Source organism: Engystomops pustulosus, chromosome 3, assembly GCF_040894005.1.
Source record: "Engystomops pustulosus chromosome 3, aEngPut4.maternal, whole genome shotgun sequence".
NCBI classification, from domain to species: domain Eukaryota; kingdom Metazoa; phylum Chordata; class Amphibia; order Anura; family Leptodactylidae; genus Engystomops; species Engystomops pustulosus.
This window is the reverse complement of record NC_092413.1, coordinates 1,091,685-1,111,015: the sequence shown is the minus strand read 5'-3', so window position 1 is coordinate 1,111,015 and position 19,331 is coordinate 1,091,685. Positions and strand designations below refer to the sequence as shown.

The following is a 19,331-nucleotide window of genomic DNA, read 5'->3' as shown; positions in this document are numbered from 1 at the left end:
ATATAACATATACACATTACGGGGCCCGTCTCATCCTAAATAAAGTATTCTACCCCCCGGGGGGTCTGAGAGAAGCACGAAACAAGAACAACCCCGGGAGTGTCACAATTCTATTACATCACATGGAAGAGGGAAGACCTTGAGAAGTCCCTGGTGACCGGCAGATCACGGCCCCAGCCCTTCCCCCCGATCCTGTCTCCTCCAGGACACGGAAGTCACTAAGGGCAATGATCCCGGATTTATGGTCTCGGCTTCTTATTGCAGGAACATTTCAGTCCTGAGCCGAGGAACTGCAGATACAATCGCATGTGTTTCATCCTTGCCGGAGCCGCGGGGTGTGGAGCGGCCTCAGGGATTAGAGGATCAAATGATCAGCATTCCTCAAAAGTTACAGATGCATCTTATATGTATGTATGTAGGAGGAATCACCACCACATGGATGTATGTAGGAGGAATCACTACCATGGATGTATGTAGGAGGAATCACTACCACATGGATGTATGTAGGAGGAATCACCACCACATGGATGTATGTAGGAGGAATCACTACCATGGATGTATGTAGGAGGAATCACTACCACAAGGATGTATGTAGGAGGCAGCACCACCACATGGATGTATGTAAGAGGAATCACCACCACATGGATGTATATAGGAGGCAGCACCACCACATGGATGTATGTAGGAGGCAGCACCACCACATGGATGTATGTAGGAGGCAGCACCACCACATGGATGTATGTAGGAGGAATCACTACCACATGGATGTATGTAGGAGGGAGCACCACCACATGGATGTATGTAGGAGGGAGCACCACCACATGGATGTATGTAGGAGGAATCACTACCACATGGATGTATGTAGGAGGAATCACCACCACATGGATGTATGTAGGAGGAATCACTACCACATGGATGTATGTAGGAGGGAGCACCACCACATGGATGTATGTAGGAGGAATCACTACCACATGGATGTATGTAGGAGGGAGCACCACCACATGGATGTATGTAGGAGGGAGCACCACCACATGGATGTATGTAGGAGGGAGCACCACCACATGGATGTATGTAGGAGGCAGCACCACCACATGGATGTATGTAGGAGGAATCACTACCACATGGATGTATGTAGGAGGCAGCACCACCACATGGATGTATGTAGGAGGAATCACTACCACATGGATGTATGTAGGAGGAATCACCACCACATGGATGTATGTAGGAGGAATCACCACCACATGGATGTATGTAGGAGGGAGCACCACCACATGGATGTATGTAGGAGGCAGCACCACCACATGGATGTATGTAGGAGGCAGCACCACCACATGGATGTATGTAGGAGGGAGCACCACCACATGGATGTATGTAGGAGGGAGCACCACCACATGGATGTATGTAGGAGGCAGCACCACCACATGGATGTATGTAGGAGGGAGCACCACCACGTGGATGTATGTAGGAGGCAGCACCACCACATGGATGTATGTAGGAGTGAGCACCACCACATGGATGTATGTAGGAGGCAGCCCCACCACGTGGATGTATGTAGGAGGCAGCACCACCACATGGATGTATGTAGGAGGGAGCACCACCACATGGATGTATGTAGGAGGAATCACTACCACATGGATGTATGTAGGAGGAATCACTACCACATGGATGTATGTAGGAGGCAGCACCACCACATGGATGTATGTAGGAGGCAGCACCACATGGATCTATGTAGGAGGAATCACCACCACATGGATGTATGTAAGAGGAATCACCACCACATGGATGTATGTAGGAGGCAGCACCACCACATGGATGTATGTAGGAGGAATCACTACCACATGGATGTATGTAGGAGGAATCACCACCACATGGATGTATGTAGGAGGAATCACTACCACATGGATGTATGTAGGAGGAATCACCACCACATGGATGTATGTAGGAGGAATCACCACCACATGGATGTATGTAGGAGGGAGCACCACCACATGGATGTATGTAGGAGGCAGCACCACCACATGGATGTATGTAGGAGGAATCACTACCACATGGATGTATGTAGGAGGAATCACCACCACATGGATCTATGTAGGAGGAATCACCACCACATGGATGTATGTAGGAGGAATCACTACCACATGGATGTATGTAGGAGGAATCACCACCACATGGATTTATGTAGGAGGAATCACTACCACATGGATGTATGTAGGAGGGAGCACCACCACATGGATGTATGTAGGAGGGAGCACCACCACATGGATGTATGTAGGAGGAATCACTACCACATGGATGTATGTAGGAGGAATCACCACCACATGGATGTATGTAGGAGGAATCACTACCACATGGATGTATGTAGGAGGGAGCACCACCACATGGATGTATGTAGGAGGGAGCACCACCACATGGATGTATGTAGGAGGGAGCACCACCACATATATGTATGTAGGAGGCAGCACCACCACATGGATGTATGTAGGAGGAATCACTACCACATGGATGTATGTAGGAGGAATCACTACCACATGGATGTATGTAGGAGGAATCACCACCACATGGATGTATGTAGGAGGAATCACTACCACATGGATGTATGTAGGAGGGAGCACCACCACATGGATGTATGTAGGAGGGAGCACCACCACATGGATGTATGTAGGAGGCAGCACCACCACATGGATGTATGTAGGAGGAATCACTACCACATGGATGTATGTAGGAGGAATCACCACCACATGGATCTATGTAGGAGGAATCACCACCACATGGATGTATGTAGGAGGAATCACTACCACATGGATGTATGTAGGAGGAATCACCACCACATGGATGCATGTAGGAGGGAGCACCACCACATGGATGTAGGTAGGAGGAATCACCACCACATGGATGTATGAAGGAGGCAGCACCACCACATGGATGTATGTAGGAGGCAGCACCACCACATGGATGTATGTAGGAGTGAGCACCACCACATGGATGTATGTAGGAGGCAGCCCCACCACGTGGATGTATGTAGGAGGCAGCACCACCACGTGGATGTATGTAGGAGGGAGCACCACCACATGGATGTATGTAGGAGGAATCACTACCACATGGATGTATGTAGGAGGAATCACTACCACATGGATGTATGTAGGAGGCAGCACCACCACATGGATGTATGTAGGAGGCAGCACCACATGGATCTATGTAGGAGGCAGCACCACCACATGGATGTATGTAGGAGGCAGCACCACCACATGGATGTATGTAGGAGGCAGCACCACCACATGGATGTATGTAGGAGGAATCACTACCACATGGATGTATGTAGGAGGAATCACCACCACATGGATGTATGTAAGAGGAATCACCACCACATGGATGTATGTAGGAGGAATCACTACCACATGAATGTATGTAGGAGGAATCACCACCACATGGATGTATGTAGGAGGAATCACCACCACATGGATGTATGTAGGAGGAATCACCACCACATGGATGTATGTATGAGGAATCACCACCACATGGATGTATGTAGGAGGAATCACCACCACATGGATGTATGTAGGAGGGAGCACCACCACATGGATGTAGGTAGGAGGGATCACCACCACATGGATGTATGTAGGAGGAATCACCACCACATGGATGTATGTAGGAGGAATCACCACCACATGGATGTATGTAGGAGGAATCACCCCCATATGGGAAGAAACTTCCTTCCTAATAGAATTATGGACACCAGAAAAATCTCTGGATCTCTGTTCCCATCCACAACTTACTTCCCCATTGTGATATTTTAGCTTTCCCGGGGGTGGCAGCTATAAATCTCTCCATAGAGACCACTGACTTCTGGTCCTGGGGTGGGGGTCATGTGCTACTGCCGGATTACACCTAGCATTGTCCATTAGACCAGATGTGTTGTCCATGAGTGATGTCCCCATCAGAGGGTTCCCCATCACAGATCCGCGCCTCACACCTCCTAGTTCTGAGCTGTAACGTCAGGATGTGAGATAACAGAGTGGAGATGGCGGCCATGTCTCCTCAAGGCCCGGCTGCTGCTGCGTAAGCTCCTCATCCACATCCCCACCCACCAGCGCTCTGTAACTGCCGCACATTCACTAAATCCACAGGAATCATCTGATGGCCCCAAAGTCTGACGCTCCAAACACAAATATCATTTATCAGACTTTTACAAATCTAATTAAGTCTATTGTAAAGAAAATCAGAGACCCCAAATCCAATCCCCTGACGAAAGGCACAGCCGACCCCCAACGTACATACAAGACCAACACACAGAGACCCCCACAGATTGCACTATGATGAGCATAGACTAGGAGCCCCCATAATGTGCCCCCATAATGATGAGCATAGACTGTGTGCCCCCATAATGATAACCATAGACTGTGTGCCCCCCATAATGATGAGCATAGACTGTGTGCCCCCCATAATGATGACCATAGACTGTGTGCACCCCATAATGATGACCATAGACTGTGTGTACCCCATAATGATGAGCATAGACTGTGTGCCCCCATAATGATGACCATAGACTGCGCGCACCCCATAATGATGACCATAGACTGTGTGTACCCCATAATGATGAGCATAGACTATGTGCCTCCCATAATGATGACCATAGACTGTGTGCACCCCATAATGATGACCATAGACTGTGTGCACCCCATAATGATGAGCATAGACTGTGTGCACCCCATAATGATGAGCATAGACTATGTGCCTCCCATAATGATGACCATAGACTGTGTGCACCCCATAATGATGACCATAGACTGTGTGCACCCCATAATGATGAGCATAGACTGTGTGCACCCCATAATGATGAGCATAGACTATGTGCCTCCCATAATGATGACCATAGACTGTGTGCCCCCATAATGATAACCATAGACTGTGTGCACCCCATAATGATGACCATAGACTGTGTGCCCCCATAATGATAACCATAGACTGTGTGCACCCCATAATGATGACCATAGACTGTATTACCCCATAATGATGACCATAGACTGTGTGCCTCCCATAATGATAACCATAGACTGTGTGCACCCCATAATGATGAGTATAGACTATGTGCCTCCCATAATGATAACCATAGACTGTGTGCACCCCATAATGATGAGCATAGACTGTGTGCCCCCCATAATGATGAGCATAGACTGTGTGCACCCCATAATGATGAGCATAGACTGTGTGCACCCCATAATGATGACCATAGACTGTGTGCCCCCCATAATGATGACCATAGACTGTGTGCCCCCCCCCCCATAATGATGACCATAGACTGTGTGCCCCCCATAATGATGACCATAGACTATGTGCCTCCCATAATGATGACAATAGACTGTGTGCACCCCATAATGATGACCATAGACTGTGTGCACCCCATAATGATGAGCATAGACTGTGTGCACCCCATAATGATGACCATAGACTATGTGCCTCCCATAATGATGACCATAGACTGTGTGCACCCCATAATGATGACCATAGACTGTGTGCCCCCCATAATGATGAGCATAGACTGTGTGCCCCCCATAATGATGACCATAGACTGTGTGCACCCCATAATGATGACCATAGACTGTGTGCCCCCCCCATAATGATGCCCATAGACTGTGTGCCCCCCATAATGATGACCATAGACTGTGTGCACCCCATAATGATGAGCATAGACTGTGTGCACCCAGATTGACTTTGGGGTCCCAGGTTGTGATGAGTCCCTGTGGGTTGGGTACCTGTAGCTTCCATATATGCATGCACAGCAGGGCAGGAGTTGGGGGACTCACCTGAGCTTTACTGAGGGGTGTTCTCCGGGATCATGGTTTGCGCCCCCAATCCTCACGTTGTCTCCTGGATGAAAAGACCCCCTACAAGGAGAAGAAGGAAAGGTCAGCGCAGGGGAAGGTGGGGTCACCTCCAGAAATCTCACCCCTCCAACTCATCATCTCCCAACAGAAACGTCTTTCATTATTATTATTATTATTATTATTATTATTCCTGATGTCTCTGTAGTTATTATATGTTGTATTATTATTCCCTCTCGTTGCTCGGCGTCTCTGTAGTTATTACATATTATATTATTATTATTATTATTATTATTATTATTATATTATTATTGTATTATATGTTATATTATTATTCCCTCTCGTTGCTCGGCGTCTCTGTCGTTGTGGCCGCGGTGTCCTGATTAGTCGGGTTCCGTCTCGTCTCAGCAGAGGATTATCCTCCCACCATCTGAGGTCTGAGCCGCGGCCCCCGGCCGGTGACAGGTACAAGGTCTCCTGATGTCCTCCCATCAGCCGCAGCCGCTTGTCATCTCCTTAATGGCTTTACACGGGAGAAGACGTCTTGTGCTGGTGACATTGGGGACAGGATGAGAACAGCTTCCATGTGACTGATGGCGGCCACGTGCTGCGCCTCCGTGTATCAGGGGCTTCTGTCTATGTAGCTGCAGTATACACTGGAGGGTTATGGGGGATCTCAGCTCAGAGGATGAGGAATGATAGAAGATCAGTACATAATGCGAGGCCAGCGATACCTGACATCATTGGGCTTCATTGCATATCCTAGTAGGCAGCCCTTCCCCATGGTGACAGGAGGACAACACTACAATGGACCTCAGTCCTGAGTGCTTGGTGGCTCAGGAGATAAGTCTCCCGCCCTTGTGACTCATTGGGTAAATATCCAGTTGCCCTTGGTTGTGGCCCTAGTCTCCGTCTGTATTGTAATATAGAAGGCCGGTCGGTCTCTCTGGTGCCAGATGGCGGAGATGAAACAGTCGGGTTAGACGTGTCCACCATGACCTTCTCTGGGGCTCCAGCAGTGATTAATGAAGTTTCAAACAAAACAAAAAGCTGCCACCACAAATTCTGACCCATTAAGTATAAGACTGATATCTGCAGTGGAGCCGTATGTGGATGGAAGACAAGGAAGACAAGGTCAGCCAAGTGGTCTCCTTCCATGCAAGACATTGGAATGATAGACAGAACAGGAACCTGAGAGGATGGACGTGACACTGACCCGATGTCTGTATGGGCCCCGCCGGAGACAGACATCAGGATGACTATTACCTGGGATTGTACAGTCCGGAGACATGTATGGGCCCCGCCGGAGACAGACATCAGGATGACTATTATCTGGGATTGTACAGTTCGGAGACATGTATGGGCCCCGGGGGAGACAGACATCAGGATGACTATTATCTGGGATTGTACAGTCCGGAGACATGTATGGGCCCCGGGGGAGACAGACATCAGGATGACTATTATCTGGGATTGTACAGTCCGGAGACATGTATGGGCCCCGCCGGAGACAGACATCAGGATGACTATTATCTGGGATTGTACAGTCCGGAGACATGTATGGGCCCCGCCGGAGACAGACATCAGGATGACTATTATCTGGGATTGTAGAGTCCGGGGACATGTATGGGCCCCGCCAGAGACAGACATCAGGATGACTATTATCTGGGATTGTACAGTCCGGAGACATGTATGGGCCCCGCCGGAGACAGACATCAGGATGACTATTATCTGGGATTGTACAGTCCGGGGACATGTATGGGCCCCGCCGGAGACAGACATCAGGATGACTATTATCTGGGATTGTACAGTCCGGAGACATGTATGGGCCCCGGGGGAGACAGACATCAGGATGACTATTACCTGGGATTGTACAGTCCAGAGACATGTATGGGCCCCGCCGGAGACAGACATCAGGATGACTATTATCTGGGATTGTACAGTCCGGAGACATGTATGGGCCCCGCCGGAGACAGACATCAGGATGACTATTATCTGGGATTGTACAGTCCGGAGACATGTATGGGCCCCGCCGGAGACAGACATCAGGATGACTATTACCTGGGATTGTACAGTCCGGGGACATGTATGGGCCCCGGGGGAGACAGACATCAGGATGACTATTATCTGGGATTGTACAGTCCGGAGACATGTATGGGCCCCGCCGGAGACAGACATCAGGATGACTATTACCTGGGATTGTACAGTCCGGGGACATGTATGGGCCCCGGGGGAGACAGACATCAGGATGACTATTATCTGGGATTGTACAGTCCGGAGACATGTATGGGCCCCGCCGGAGACAGACATCAGGATGACTATTATCTGGGATTGTACAGTCCGGAGACATGTATGGGCCCCGGGGGAGACAGACATCAGGATGACTATTATCTGGGATTGTACAGTCCGGAGACATGTATGGGCCCCGCCGGAGACAGACATCAGGAGGACTATTATCTGGGATTGTACAGTCCAGAGACATGTATGGGCCCCGGGGGAGACAGACATCAGGATGACTATTATCTGGGATTGTACAGTCCGGAGACATGTATGGGCCCCGCCGGAGACAGACATCAGGATGACTATTATCTGGGATTGTACAGTCCGGAGACATGTATGGGCCCCGGGGGAGACAGACATCAGGATGACTATTATCTGGGATTGTACAGTCCGGAGACATGTATGGGCCCCGCCGGAGACAGACATCAGGATGACTATTATCTGGGATTGTACAGTCCGGAGACATGTATGGGCCCCGGAGGAGACAGACATCAGGATGACTATTATGTGGGATTGTACAGTCCGGAGACATGTATGGGCCCCGCCGGAGACAGACATCAGGATGACTATTATCTGGGATTGTACAGTCCGGAGACATGTATGGGCCCCGCCGGAGACAGACATCAGGATGACTATTATCTGGGATTGTACAGTCCAGAGACATGTATGGGCCCCGCCGGAGACAGACATCAGGATGACTATTATCTGGGATTGTACAGTCCGGGGACATGTATGGGCCCCGCCGGAGACAGACATCAGGATGACTATTATCTGGGATTGTACAGTCCGGAGACATGTATGGGCCCCGCCGGAGACAGACATCAGGATGACTATTATCTGGGATTGTACAGTCCGGAGACATGTATGGGCCCCGCCGGAGACAGACATCAGGAGGACTATTATCTGGGATTGTACAGTCCGGAGACATGTATGGGCCCCGGGGGAGACAGACATCAGGATGACTATTATGTGGGATTGTACAGTCCGGAGACATGTATGGGCCCCGCCGGAGACAGACATCAGGATGACTATTATGTGGGATTGTACAGTCCGGAGACATGTATGGGCCCCGGGGGAGACAGACATCAGGATGACTATTATCTGGGATTGTACAGTCCGGAGACATGTATGGGCCCCGCCGGAGACAGACATCAGGATGACTATTATCTGGGATTGTACAGTCCGGAGACATGTATGGGCCCCGGGGGAGACAGACTTCAGGATGACTATTACCTGGGATTGTACAGTCCGGGGACATGTATGGGCCCCAGCCGGAGACAGACATCAGGATGACTATTATCTGGGATTGTACAGTCCGGAGACATGTATGGGCCCCGGGGGAGACAGACATCAGGATGACTATTATCTGGGATTGTACAGTCCGGAGACATGTATGGGCCCCGCCGGAGACAGACATCAGGATGACTATTATCTGGGATTGTACAGTCCGGAGACATGTATGGGCCCCGCCGGAGACAGACATCAGGATGACTATTATGTGGGATTGTACAGTCCGGGGACATGTATGGGCCCCGCCGGAGACAGACATCAGGATGACTATTATCTGGGATTGTACAGTCCGGAGACATGTATGGGCCCCAGGAGACAGACATCAGGATGACTATTATGTGGGATTGTACAGTCCGGGGACATGTATGGGCCCCGCCGGAGACAGACATCAGGATGACTATTATCTGGGATTGTACAGTCCGGAGACATGTATGGGCCCCAGGAGACAGACATCAGGATGACTATTATCTGGGATTGTACAGTCCGGAGACATGTATGGGCCCCAGGAGACAGACATCAGGATGACTATTATCTGGGATTGTACAGTCCGGAGACATGTATGGGCCCCGCCGGAGACAGACATCAGGAGGACTATTATCTGGGATTGTACAGTCCGGAGACATGTATGGGCCCCGGGGGAGACAGACATCAGGATGACTATTATCTGGGATTGTACAGTCCAGAGACATGTATGGGCCCCGCCGGAGACAGACATCAGGATGACTATTATCTGGGATTGTACAGTCCGGGGACATGTATGGGCCCTGCCGGAGACAGACATCAGGATGACTATTATCTGGGATTGTACAGTCCGGAGACATGTATGGGCCCCGGGGGAGACAGACATCAGGATGACTATTATCTGGGATTGTACAGTCCGGGGACATGTATGGGCCCCGGAGGAGACAGACATCAGGATGACTATTATCTGGGATTGTACAGTCCGGAGACATGTATGGGCCCCGCCGGAGACAGACATCAGGATGACTATTACCTGGGATTGTACAGTCCGGGGACATGTATGGGCCCCGCCGGAGACAGACATCAGGATGACTATTATCTGGGATTGTACAGTCCGGAGACATGTATGGGCCCCGCCGGAGACAGACATCAGGATGACTATTATGTGGGATTGTACAGTCCGGAGACATGTATGGGCCCCGGGGGAGACAGACATCAGGATGACTATTATCTGGGATTGTACAGTCCGGAGACATGTATGGGCCCCGCCGGAGACAGACATCAGGATGACTATTATCTGGGATTGTACAGTCCGGAGACATGTATGGGCCCCGCCGGAGACAGACATCAGGATGACTATTACCTGGGATTGTACAGTCCGGGGACATGTATGGGCCCCGCCGGAGACAGACATCAGGATGACTATTATCTGGGATTGTACAGTCCGGAGACATGTATGGGCCCCGCCGGAGACAGACATCAGGATGACTATTATGTGGGATTGTACAGTCCGGAGACATGTATGGGCCCCGCCGGAGACAGACATCAGGAGGACTATTATCTGGGATTGTACAGTCCGGAGACATGTATGGGCCCCGGGGGAGACAGACATCAGGATGACTATTATCTGGGATTGTACAGTCCGGGGACATGTATGGGCCCCGCCGGAGACAGACATCAGGATGACTATTATCTGGGATTGTACAGTCCGGAGACATGTATGGGCCCCGCCGGAGACAGACATCAGGATGACTATTACCTGGGATTGTACAGTCCGGGGACATGTATGGGCCCCGCCGGAGACAGACATCAGGATGACTATTATCTGGGATTGTACAGTCCGGGGACATGTATGGGCCCCGCCAGAGACAGACATCAGAGGTCTGAGCCGCGGCCCCCGGCCGGTGACAGGTACAAGGTCTCCTGATGTCCTCCCATCAGCCGCAGCCGCTTGTCATCTCCTTAATGGCTTTACACGGGAGAAGACGTCTTGTGCTGGTGACATTGGGGACAGGATGAGAACAGCTTCCATGTGACTGATGGCGGCCACGTGCTGCGCCTCCGTGTATCAGGGGCTTCTGTCTATGTAGCTGCAGTATACACTGGAGGGTTATGGGGGATCTCAGCTCAGAGGATGAGGAATGATAGAAGATCAGTACATAACGCGAGGCCAGCGATACCTGACATCATTGGGCTCCATTGCATATCCTGGTAGGTAGCCCTTCCCCATGGTGACAGGAGGACAACACTACAATGGACCTCAGTCCTGAGTGCTTGGTGGCTCAGGAGATAAGTCTCCCGCCCTTGTGACTCATTGGGTAAATATCCAGTTGCCCTTGGTTGTGGCCCTAGTCTCCGTCTGTATTGTAATATAGAAGGCCGGTCGGTCTCTCTGGTGCCAGATGGCGGAGATGAAACAGTCGGGTTAGACGTGTCCACCATGACCTTCTCTGGGGCTCCAGCAGTGATTAATGAAGTTTCAAACAAAACAAAAAGCTGCCACCACAAATTCTGACCCATTAAGTATAAGACTGATATCTGCAGTGGAGCCGTATGTGGATGGAAGACAAGGAAGACAAGGTCAGCCAAGTGGTCTCCTTCCATGGAAGACATTGGAATGATAGACAGAACAGGAACCTGAGAGGATGGACGTGACACTGACCCGATGTCTGTATGGGCCCCGCCGGAGACAGACATCAGGATGACTATTATCTGGGATTGTACAGTCCGGAGACATGTATGGGCCCCATCGGAGACAGACATCAGGATGACTATTACCTGGGATTGTACAGTCCGGAGACATGTATGGGCCCCGCCGGAGACAGACATCAGGATGACTATTATCTGGGATTGTAGAGTCCGGAGACATGTATGGGCCCCGCCGGAGACAGACATCAGGATGACTATTATCTGGGATTGTGCAGTCCGGAGACATGTATGGGCCCCGCCGGAGACAGACATCAGGATGACTATTATCTGGGATTGTACAGTCCGGAGACATGTATGGGCCCCGCCGGAGACAGACATCAGGATGACTATTACCTGGGATTGTACAGTCCAGAGACATGTATGGGCCCCGCCGGAGACAGACATCAGGATGACTATTACCTGGGATTGTACAGTCCGGAGACATGTATGGGCCCCGCCGGAGACAGACATCAGGATGACTATTACCTGGGATTGTACAGTCCGGAGACATGTATGGGCCCCGCCGGAGACAGACATCAGGATGACTATTACCTGGGATTGTACAGTCCGGAGACATGTATGGGCCCCGCCGGAGACAGACATCAGGATGACTATTATCTGGGATTGTAGAGTCCGGGGACATGTATGGGCCCCGCCAGAGACAGACATCAGGATGACTATTATCTGGGATTGTACAGTCCGGGGACATGTATGGGCCCCGCCGGAGACAGACATCAGGATGACTATTATCTGGGATTGTACAGTCCGGAGACATGTATGGGCCCCGGGGGAGACAGACATCAGGATGACTATTACCTGGGATTGTACAGTCCGGAGACATGTATGGGCCCCGGGGGAGACAGACATCAGGATGACTATTATCTGGGATTGTACAGTCCGGAGACATGTATGGGCCCCGGGGGAGACAGACATCAGGATGACTATTATCTGGGATTGTACAGTCCGGAGACATGTATGGGCCCCGCCGGAGACAGACATCAGGATGACTATTATCTGGGATTGTACAGTCCGGAGACATGTATGGGCCCCGCCGGAGACAGACATCAGGATGACTATTATCTGGGATTGTACAGTCCGGGGACATGTATGGGCCCCGCCGGAGACAGACATCAGGATGACTATTATCTGGGATTGTACAGTCCGGAGACATGTATGGGCCCCGCCGGAGACAGACATCAGGATGACTATTACCTGGGATTGTACAGTCCGGAGACATGTATGGGCCCCGCCGGAGACAGACATCAGGATGACTATTATCTGGGATTGTACAGTCCGGAGACATGTATGGGCCCCGGGGGAGACAGACATCAGGATGACTATTATCTGGGATTGTACAGTCCGGAGACATGTATGGGCCCCGCCGGAGACAGACATCAGGATGACTATTATCTGGGATTCTACAGTCCGGAGACATGTATGGGCCCCGCCGGAGACAGACATCAGGATGACTATTATCTGGGATTGTACAGTCCGGAGACATGTATGGGCCCCGGGGGAGACAGACATCAGGATTACTATTATCTGGGATTGTACAGTCCAGAGACATGTATGGGCCCCGCCGGAGACAGACATCAGGATGACTATTATCTGGGATTGTACAGTCCGGAGACATGTATGGGCCCCGCCGGAGACAGACATCAGGATGACTATTACCTGGGATTGTACAGTCCGGGGACATGTATGGGCCCCGCCGGAGACAGACATCAGGATGACTATTACCTGGGATTGTACAGTCCGGAGACATGTATGGGCCCCGCCGGAGACAGACATCAGGATTACTATTATCTGGGATTGTACAGTCCGGAGACATGTATGGGCCCCGCCGGAGACAGACATCAGGATGACTATTATCTGGGTTTGTACAGTCCGGAGACATGTATGGGCCCCGGGAGAGACAGACATCAGGATGACTATTATCTGGGATTGTACAGTCCGGAGACATGTATGGCCCCCGGGGGAGACAGCGGACATCAGGATGACTATTATCGGGGATTGTACAGTCCGGGGACATGTATGGGCCCCGCCGGAGACAGACATCAGGATGACTATTATCTGGGATTGTACAGTCCGGGGACATGTATGGGCCCCGGGGGAGACAGACATCAGGATGACTATTATCTGGGATTGTACAGTCCGGAGACATGTATGGGCCCCGGGGGAGACAGCGGACATCAGGATGACTATTATCTGGGATTGTACAGTCCGGGGACATGTATGGGCCCCGCCGGAGACAGACATCAGGATGACTATTATCTGGGATTGTACAGTCCGGAGACATGTATGGGCGCCGCCGGAGACAGACATCAGGAGGACTATTACCTGGGATTGTACAGTCCGGGGACATGTATGGGCCCCGCCGGAGACAGACATCAGGATGACTATTATCTGGGATTGTACAGTCCGGAGACATGTATGGGCCCCGCCGGAGACAGACATCAGGATGACTATTATCTGGGATTGTACAGTCCGGAGACATGTATGGGCCCCGCCGGAGACAGACATCAGGATGACTATTATCTGGGATTGTACAGTCCGGAGACATGTATGGGCCCCGCCGGAGACAGACATCAGGATGACTATTATCTGGGATTGTACAGTCCGGAGACATGTATGGGCCCCGCCGGAGACAGACATCAGGATGACTATTACCTGGGATTGTACAGTCCGGAGACATGTATGGGCCCCGGGGGAGACAGACATCAGGATGACTATTATCTGGGATTGTACAGTCCGGGGACATGTATGGGCCCCCGCCGGAGACAGACATCAGGATGACTATTATCTGGGATTGTACAGTCCGGGGACATGTATGGGCCCCGCCAGAGACAGACATCAGGATGACTATTATCTGGGATTGTACAGTCCGGGGACATGTATGGGCCCCGCCGGAGACAGACATCAGGATGACTATTACCTGGGATTGTACAGTCCGGAGACATGTATGGGCCCCGCCGGAGACAGACATCAGGATGACTATTACCTGGGATTGTACAGTCCGGAGACAGACATCAGGATGACTATTATCTGGGATTGTACAGTCCGGAGACAGACATCAGGATGACTATTATCTGGGATTGTACAGTCCGGAGACATGTATGGGCCCCGCCGGAGACAGACATCAGGATGACTATTATCTGGGATTGTACAGTCCGGGGACATGTATGGGCCCCGGGGGAGACAGACATCAGGATGACTATTATCTGGGATTGTACAGTCCGGGGACATGTATGGGCCCCGGGGGAGACAGACATCAGGATGACTATTATCTGGGATTGTACAGTCCGGAGACATGTACGGGCCCCGCCGGAGACAGACATCAGGATGACTATTATCTGGGATTGTACAGTCCGGAGACATGTATGGGCCCCGGGGGAGACAGACATCAGGATGACTATTATCTGGGATTGTACAGTCCAGAGACATGTATGGGCCCCGCCGGAGACAGACATCAGGATGACTATTATCTGGGATTGTACAGTCCGGGGACATGTATGGGCCCCGCCGGAGACAGACATCAGGATGACTATTATCTGGGATTGTACAGTCCGGGGACATGTATGGGCCCCGGGGGAGACAGACATCAGGATGACTATTATCTGGGATTGTACAGTCCGGAGACATGTACGGGCCCCGCCGGAGACAGACATCAGGATGACTATTATCTGGGATTGTACAGTCCGGAGACATTCATCATATCCACAGTAAGAGGAAATTTCCCTAGAAACTAATATTACAGTCTAAATATCTGAGCTGAGACCAATTTGTAGCGGCAGCGAGTCCTGGGCTGTCACGCGGCTGATGTGTGGGCCCCTCGCATGTACGGGGATGGTATATGGCTGTACGTCGTGTGCCGGGGGGAGATGGAGTATATAATAGGATATATTGGAGATGCAGAATCTCCAATATATCATCAGTTCTATCTATTGCCTCTGTATCCACCCTGCACCCCGCTGGGGGTATCTAGGAGAGGATTTATGGGAACAAACCCCAGGGGAGGGGACGGGCCACACGGTGGGGCACATTCACTTAGAAAGATGGAAACTACACTAAAAGCGCTCTGCCCGTGTATAGTGATTGGTGCGCCCGATTCATTAAGATCCTGCGCCAGAAATGAATCCGGTGCTTCCTTGCTCCGGCCCGACCAACTTTTTTGTGATGAACCTTTAACACAATTTTACGACACAGTTAAATAGGCGACCGAGAGCAGGAGCGCCCCTAATATGAGTCGCATGGAGGCAGCGCAGATGCGCCACAAATGGATCGCTTGTGACACAATAGCGGCGCAGACACTTCTTATCCTTATCCAGAGCCTTATCCACATCCAGCAAGTATCTCCGATAAACCAAATTGACTTTGTTGCTTCAGCAGCCCAACAGCAATTGGAGATTCTGTAGAAGCAGGAAACTAAGAACCAAAAAAGGCCCAAGTCAGAATCACAAAAGAGTGAGACCCAGAGCCGTAGGCAGAGCCCTAGGCAGAGTCCTAAGCAGAGCCCTAGGCAGAGTCCTAAGCAGAGCCCCAGGCAGAGCCCTAGACAGAGCCCCAGGCAGAGCCCTAGACAGAGTCCCAGTCAAAGCCCTAGGCAGAGCCCTTAGCAGAGCCACAGGCAGAGCCTATACCTATAGATTTACTCTGTGTAGACACACTGTGGTGCCAGCCAATAAGCCGCCTGCTAAACCTCAGGAAGATACAAAGTGTAACAATTATAATGTAAACAAAACATTAACTCGGGTAAACCAACATAATCAAATACATTCCAATCATTCCTTAGTAATGGCGTCTCCCCACCACGTGGTGCTAGTGTAGTGCCGGGCAGTCTAACCAGGGGATTATATATGCAACTAAGGGCATCCTGAGTGCTAATAAATCCCAAAATAACTGGATTACCCGAGATGGGGAAGCTACTGGGATTAGTCCCACTAGATCCCTGGGCCAAGAATTCCAGAGACAAATTTATTAATGACCCAGCTCCAGGAGATAACATATGGATCCCAGACATTACCCTCAGGATTTTCATCCACCAAGCATCACACATGGCCTCATCATAGAAAGACATTCCCCCCTTCACCCCCCAACAATTGGGTCAGTAAAGGGACTGTAAAGAGATCCCAAAAAATAGTGTGACAATAGAGAAGGGGCACATGGCCTAAACTCACCCATAACCCCAGTCACCTACCTATTAAGCCTCATAAACCCTAGTGGTTAGGGGCTTCTGGTCGATAGTCCCTGCACTAACTGGGTGCACAGGAAAGGTGAGCAACTCAGGAGGATAACATAGAAGATTGAACGATCAATGTCAGGCAAACAGTGTCAAAACCAAGATGGTGGCGCAGCCCCGAAACAAGAGGCAAGATAATAATCCAGTGAAGAAGCAGAGTTCAGATACACAGAGAAAAAAATCAAGTAAAAGAAACAGTATTAATAGCAAAGACACAAGCGTCAGAAGACTGAGAATTAACCAGCAACCTCTGATGGAACAAGGCAAATCCTCAAGGTAGTAATGGACGCCACCCCGAGCAGCTGACTGGTTTACCAGTCCATCACTCAAGCTTCAGCCGAACACAAAACCAACTCAAACTCACATCCAACTTACACCCCCCTAAGGAAAAGATCCTGAAAGTCAGCGCTGGGATTGGGGTACAAGCGCAGAAGTTAGAAACCTCATCCCACTCAGAGCGAGTTCTGACACATAATCGATCCAAACTATAAGAAAATCCATCAGCTCCGCACATCTGAGGTCCGGGGCTTGGAGAACATAACGAAGGGTAGAAGCAAAGTCCTTAAACACAGCAATGTAATCTCCAATTCTTAATTTCATCTGTGCAAATTCCATCCAATAGTAATGTACGAGGTTATTATTGAGTAAGTGGCTTCTCCATGTAGTATCTCACCCCCATGCGGACACCAGGTGTAAGGTAGGTATGTCCCGGATGCTGCCATGTATCTAGCTGCAGGTGGTGCTGCCTATAGTCCATGATACGTCTCACATCTCTCAGTCTATGGCAGTGACGTATTGTGCGGCCATTGTGGTCTCCTCTCCCCCCAGCACGATGGATCTTCTCTCCCTCCTCCATGGAGTAGCTCAGGATCTGACGGTCTCCGGGGTTTGGTAGTATCTCCTGGTGCGGAGCCAGTCTGTAGTCTCTCTGTAGACCCTGGTAGATGGTCAGCTTCTGGGAGGACTCTATGGTGGACCTACCAACCTACCTACCTCATATGTATCCACCTACCTACCTACCTACCTCATATGTATCCACCTACCTACCTACCTCATATGTATCCACCTACCTACCTATCTACGTCATATCTATGTTAATGTCTACAGATTATCTATGTCTGTCTATTGATCTGAATAACTGATGTAATAACTGATAGAAGCACGGACACTTTTCGGACGGTCCGCCTCTCACTGACATGCGTTGTGCATTTGTTTCACATTAATGTCAATGAGATTTTTTACTGATGTGTCAAACCTCTGTCCAAATGAGGTTTAAAGGGACGTGTGACCTGAGCCGGAACCGCACCTAGACCGAGAGCCTGAGTGTCCACAGACGGCGGTGGATGTCCCCGCCAGACGCTTCTGGAGCCCTAAACAAATCTCCTCAATAATGAAGAGAATTTAATGACATTCGCACCCGGCGGCCGCGTCTCCGCACCTGGGAGGATGTTCTGCTCCAGGAGTTTCTCCAGACGGATTAATAGTTGTTATTTTGACATTTACTTCTAGAATCATTTCTTTCCTCATCTCTCCGGTTTCTCGGGGACTCGTGAGTCACAATCTGTAACCAAGGAGAAGCTTCACTGAGGACAACGAGAGAGAGGGGGGACCTGGTGGTGCCGGCGGTTCTGAGGTTCAGTCCATGACCTTCTTGTTAGTGAGGATCCTTTATTGTAGGAGGACATTCTCTTTTGGATCCAGTTAATCAGAATTTAAGGCAATTCCCATCAAAAAATCCAGAGTCTTCATGTATCCTCGAATTGTCTTCTAGAATTGTCCAGTTTTTATCAGCTACATAGTGGATTTACCTTGGTGGCCACATATGGAGCATAGAAGAGATCTGGCTCCTCTGTGGGGGTTACTGCACCACGTCCACCGGAACACTTTAAATGGTTTTCTACTTTAATTAAAATATTCCACGACGGTGGCCGGCAGCGCATGGAGTGAGACGTGTCTCCTTGAGCTCCGTGTTTCCCGACCTTAAACCAGCACACTGCGGCTATTCTACCGAGGATTTTCGGTATTTTCGGCAACATTAGAGACTCACTTCTAACCTA

The 19,331-nt window shown here is 50.5% G+C and overlaps 1 protein-coding gene across 1 annotated transcript in view; it reads right to left on the bottom strand.

Moving 5' to 3' along the window:
- Nucleotides 1-19,331, bottom strand: part of LRFN2 (leucine rich repeat and fibronectin type III domain containing 2) — a 544,365-nt gene that overhangs the window by 260,121 nt on the left and 264,913 nt on the right. The window contains exon 2 of the mRNA XM_072139747.1: nucleotides 5,802-5,882. The gene's annotated coding sequence lies outside the window, so the exon portion shown is untranslated. The remainder of the gene's footprint in view (nucleotides 1-5,801; nucleotides 5,883-19,331) is intronic.